Source organism: Lathyrus oleraceus, chromosome 1, assembly GCF_024323335.1.
Source record: "Lathyrus oleraceus cultivar Zhongwan6 chromosome 1, CAAS_Psat_ZW6_1.0, whole genome shotgun sequence".
Classification (NCBI taxonomy): Eukaryota; Viridiplantae; Streptophyta; class Magnoliopsida; order Fabales; family Fabaceae; genus Lathyrus; species Lathyrus oleraceus.
Window position 1 is genome coordinate 53748195 of NC_066579.1, and position 6326 is coordinate 53754520.

Genomic DNA, 6326 nt, shown 5'->3' on the forward strand with positions numbered 1-6326 from the left:
ACTCATTCAAACTCTTTTAGGCCTTTTGTGCCTCTCTTAAACCTAAATTTTTGTTAAAAGCAATTCACTCACTTTGAAATTGATACCATGAATTACGAGGTTTTGATCCCTCATTGTATGTTGGTACATAGGCACAAGTCCGAAGGTCTTGTCAAACACAAAAATATAATTAGTTAAATATTTTCTCACCCCCACACTCTATTTATTTCAAACATCATTTTATACCAAAAACACATACACACATAAAAAATGGCTCCCTAGGAGTACCTATGATACTTTGGGTGCTAACACCTTCCCTCTGTGTAACCAACCCCCTTACCTGTGATCTCTAGCATTTTATTAGTTTTGATTTGAAAACTTCTTATCTTTGAGTTTTGTTCGTACTTTTCCCTTTTACTTTGGAAACAATAAAAGCGCGGTGGCGACTCTAGTTTTATTGACGTTAAGTTTATCCATAGCTTAATGGTCATGAATTTACCGCTACAGAAATTAAGTGGCGACTCTGCTGAGGAGTAGTCCTCAGTGGGTTTAGCCTACTTTTTTTATGTGTATATAATTGTATATTTGATGTTTGTATATTTGTTGTGTGTGATATAATCTGCTTGTTATGCTTGGTGATCTCTGAGTGGTGAGATAAGTTCTAACCCAAACTTGAGTGCAATTAAGATAGGAAGATGATATAGTCATGTATGACTTGTGTGGAGTGGTCCTTAACAAGTTGGCTTGAGACCCATATACTCAGTGGTGACCCTTTTGGAGCTATTGATATCACACAAGTTATTTGTGGTTAGGCATTACTTTCTATGATTTGGGGTCCGAGAAGCTGAGGACCATAAAACATTTAACCCAATTTAGCATATTTAGGACGTAGTGCGGAGACTGTTCAGGTGTAGACTTGATAATTGTTGTTACGCGATACTATACTCAGACGAGTTTCTCTTGAGAATATTATGGGTTGATGAGTCAGTCATCCTAACCTGTAATATCCGATAGATGGAATTAAGACTCTGGGAACTTTTTAGAACATGATCTACATGCTTTTATCCTTAGTAACTCCTTTGGGATGGTTCTTAACCCGACTCCATGCTCGTGACTCACAACAAACCCTTGATTCTTGGTTGATCCAATCAAGTGTTGTCAATATCAATGGAACTTGGGTGTTGATGAGGTGAAAACCATAATCCACCAAAATGGATGATTGATCTTGACAATGACTTGATTCATCCCTTGAATTTTGTTTGCCTTGTGTGTGATCCCTTATTTGGGATTGTTGTATTCATGCATTCATGCATATCATAATATTCATCACATGAAAAATAGCTTCAAGGAATTGAGGTTTTATTTGCAAATATTTTCAGACCATGGATTATAGACGAAGGAACACTAAGAAGTACAGTTTCAGATGTCCTGATTTGAAAGAGTTAAGGAAGCTATCATCTTTTGTATTAGATCCCTTGGACTTCAAACAACGTCATGGGAAACTTTTATCTGTGTTATATGCTGATGTGGTTGAAGGACTCTTGAGTGTGTTGGTTCAGTTTTATGATCCTCTCTACCGTTGTTTCACTTTTCCCGATTATCAGCTTGTGCCTACATTAGAGGAGTCTGCCCATCTCTTAGGAATACCTATTTCTGACAAGTTTCCATTTAGTGGATTGGAAGAGATTCCCAAATCTCATATTATAGCTGAAGCTCTTCATCTGAAGAAGTCTGAGATTAAGGCTCATTCGGTGAAGAAAGGAGGAATGTTTGGTTTGATTTCTGAGTTTCTCATAGGGAAAGATTCTGCCTTTGCTCAAACCGGTAGTGTGGATGCTTTTGAAGTTATCTTTGTGTTGCTCATCTATGGTTTGGATTTGTTCCCTAACATTGACGGTTTTGTTGATGTTAACACCATTAGAATCTTCTTGATTGGGAATCTTGTGCCTACTCTATTGGGTGATATGTACTTATCTTTGCATTTGAGGAATTCTAAAGGTGGTGGAACTATTGTGTGATGTGTTCCTCTTCTGTATAAGTGGTTTATTTCGCACTTGCCTCAGACGCCTGTTTTTGTGGAGAACAAACAATGTCTACGGTGGTCTCAGAGACTTATTTCTCTCACTAATGATGATATAGTTTTGTATGATTCTTCATTGAGTAGATTGGATATTATTGATAGTTGTGGTGAATTCTCTAATGTGCCTCTCATTGGTACACAAGGAGGAATCAACTACAACCCTGTTTTGGCTCGTCGTCAACTTGGGTTCTCCTTGAGAGACAAACCTAATAACACCCAGTTAGAAGGTCTTTTCTATCAAGAGGGTAAAGATCCCCAACATTTGAAGCAAAAGATGGTACATGCTTGGAATAACGTGTATAGGAAAGGAAGATCTGAGCTTGGTCTGCGCAACTGTGTAGCTTTGGAAGCTTTTACTACTTGGGTGAAGAAGAGAGCTTTGGAATTGAAGATGTCGTATGCTTGTGAAAGACCTATGCCTATGGTTATGGATGAGCCATCAACTCTCCCTAACCAAGATGTAGAGGAGTTGGAAGACGCACTCACCAGGATGAAGCAAGAGAGAGACAAGTGGGAAGAGCGGTTCCATGCTTTGAGCCGAAAGCATGAGGAGTTACAGCTTGAGTCAAAGGACAAGGATGCACTGATTGAACTTCTAGAAGACCGAGCAATGAAAAGGCAGGGAGATCCAGAGGGTCCATCTTCCTCTAGTATGCCTCAGCCTTCCGGTGCTTGGAAGAAGATTGTTGACCAGCTTGTCCTCGAGAAGGCTCAGATGAAGACTTATTTTGAGTCTGAGATTCGACGCATCTAAAGGAAGTATGCGCCTACAACCCGATCATCTGACATTGTTGTTAGGGGATCCTTAGGATGATTAGTTTCCTTTCCTCTTGTATTTGTATTTTGGTTTCTGAAATTGTACTCAGTGTAATCCTTCCAAATTATATGAATAAAAGAGATTTTTATGGTCGATCAAATTGTTATTGTTATTTTGCAAATAAAATAATATATTCCTTAAAAATAAAAACAAACAAACATTGCATTTCATGCATCATTTTCATAACAAGTTTTCTTCTGCCAGATGTCTTATTGGTTATTCTTCTGTGTTTTAGCCAAGCTGACTCACCGATACAACACTCGCGCCAATCAATCGAGAATCATGGAACATTTGGAACAAGAGAACTGAGAGCTGAAAGATGAAATTGTTCGTCTAACTGCTATGATAGAGTTTAATCTAGCTGCTCATAATCAGTCTTCTCCAACTCCTGCAACTCCTCCTCCTCAGAGGACTGTCATCTCAGAGGTTGCTACCTCAACTGTTCCTGTTGCTGCCACTGAATCTGGTCCAACTATGTGTACCGGATTCCCGTGGGGAATGCCACCAAATTTCATGCCTGAAGGGTTTGCGCCTACTTTTGTTTCCATGCCGGCATCTAGCCCGATCATGTATGTTTCGCCTCCAGTTGTTCACACCCTGCCTCGTGTCGAAGACACCATCTATCATTCTAAGCCGTTTGAGGGCCCTGATAAGGACGAGATGAACGATCAGTTCCTTGAGCTGCGAAAGGAATTGAAGACTTTGAGAGGAAAATATTTGTTCGGTAAGAGGTTTGTTGAACTTTTCTTAGTGCCGAATGTCAAGATCCCGATGAAGTTCAAAGTCCCTGACTTTGAAAAGTATAAGGGAAATACCTGTTCACTCAGTTATCTCGTCATGTATGCCAGGAAAATGTCAACGCAAACTGATAATGATCAGTTACTGATTCACTACTTCCAAAACAGTTTGACCGGTGCCGCTTTGAGGTGGTATATGGGGTTAGATAATGTAAGTGTTCACACATTCAATGATTTAGGTGAAGCTTTTATGAAGCAGTACAAGTATAATGTGGACATGGCGCCTGATAGAGACCAACTGAGGTCTATGTCTTAGAAGGAAAAAGAGACATTAAAATAGTATGCCCAAAGGTGGAGAGAGCTTGCCGCTCAGATCAATCCTCTGTTGGAAGAGAAAGAGATGACCAAGATTTTCCTTAAGACCCTGAGTTTGTTTTATTACGAACGCATGATTGCTAGTGCCCCCAGTGACTTTACCGAAATGGTAAACATGGGGATGAGGTTAGAGGAAGGTGTCCGCGAGGGACATTTGTCTAAGGAAGAGGTATCATCGAGCAAGAAGTATGGGAGCGGGTTCGCCAGAAAGAAGGAAGGTGAAACCAATGCAGTATCTATGGGGAGGCAAAGGAGGCCTCATGTCAAAAGAAATCCACAACCGCATCAGCATCATCATCAAGTTTCATCAGTTATTCCAGCATTTTCAAGCAATCAATCAATGCTAATTCAAGAAAAATGTCAACAACAACCGCAACAAAGAACAAACAACTACAACAACACCAATAATCAGCAACAACGGAATTTTGAGAGGAAGAAGGTCTCTTTCGACCCTATTCCCATGTCATACGCAGAACTTTATCCATCTTTGGTTCTCAAGAACCTTCTCCAACCAAGAAATTCGCCACAAATTCCAGAACCACTTCCATGGTGGTATAAGCCATACCTTCGTTGTGCCTTTCGTCAAGGAGCTCTCCGCCATGATATTGAGAATTGCTACCCGTTGAAGTACGAGGTCCAGAAGCTAGTAAAGAGTGGGATGGTATCCTTAAAGGACCGCGCGCCGAATGTGAAAGCTAACCCTTTGCATGCTCATGGTAATTCCTCTATTAATATGGTAGATGGTTGTCCAGGAAGTTTTCGAGTGTTCGATGTACGACGTATTTGTCAGTCCTTGGTAGAGATGCATAAGACTTTGTGTACTATCAGTGATTGTGAGCATGACCATGATAGTTGTGCAATTTGCAGTGTAAACCCCCATGGGTGTTCAATCGTCAAGAGAGATATCAAGTAGTTGATGGATGAGAATGTAATCTAGATTCAATAGTCGAGGGATATAGATGATGTGAATGTAATAATACCAATGTTTAAAACCCCTTAGCGGGTAGTGATTCAGTTTGATAGCAGCAACAGTAACAACGTCAATAGATCGGTATCATCGTTAGTCATATGGTTAGCGGGCCCCGTCCCGTATGCATCCGACAGAGCTGTTCCGTATCACTATAATGCTACCATGTTGAAGAATGGTCAAGAGGTTTCATTTCCTACAACCAATTATGTTGTAAACATTGCTGATATAACAAAGGTGACCCGTAGCGGTAGTGTTTTTGGACCTGTCTTCCTGAAAGAGGGGATAGAAGATGTGTCTGTTGGTAAGAAGGTTAATGTACCTGTAGCAAATCCGGTTAGTGCTCCAAAGTGTCATCCCGGTGAATCCAGCAATTTGAAGCCTAATGATGATGATGAGGTATTGAGATTGATTAAGAAAAGTGAATTTAATATGGTGGAGCAGCTGCTCCAGACCCCGTCAAAGATTTCAGTGTTGTCTCTGCTCATGAATTCTGAAGCGCACAGAGAAGCACTACAAAGAATGTTGGAGCAAGCCTATGTAGAGCATGATGTGACTATAGATAAATTTGACCATATTGTGGCTAACATCACTTCCTGCAACAATCTGAGTTTTTTTGATGAAGAGCTTCCTGAGAAAGGCAAAAATCATAATCTGGCACTGCATATATCAATGAATTGCAAGGAAGATGCGTTGTCAAATGTGTTGGTTGATACTGGTTCTTCATTGAATGTACTCCACAAGTCAACTCTGTTAAAATTAACGTATCAAGGCACCCCTATGAGGTACAGTGGTGTGATCGTCAAAGCATTTGATGGTTCTCGCAAGACTGTTATTGGTGAAGTGGACCTTCCAATGAAGATAGGTCCGAGGGATTTCCAGATTACTTTCCAAGTAATGGACATCCACCCGGCCTATAGCTGCTTGTTAGGAAGGCCATGGATACATGAGGCTGGAGTTGTAACATCCACTATGCACCAAAAGTTGAAATTTGTGAAGAATGGCAAGCTTGTCATTATTGGTGGAGAGAAAACGTTGTTGGTAAGTCACCTTTCGTATTTTTCATATGTAGAAGATAAGAATAAGGTCGGAACTCCGTTCCAAGCTCTATCTATTGCTGAAGTGATTTCAGTGAGGGTCTTCTTATGAAGATATGCAACCTAGATTCCGTAGCGGAGGATTCATCCATGGTAATGAACAACACTCAGCTACTATGATCGAGGGTGATGAAGATGAAGACTGCACCCATTTTGTGACGCATGGAAAGGCTTGCAACAATTGGATCGCTGTTGATGTTCCTGTTATCGTCCATCGCTTTAAGTAATTTGTTTTTATCATTTTAGAAAAAATCCTTCTCCCATGCCTAAGGGA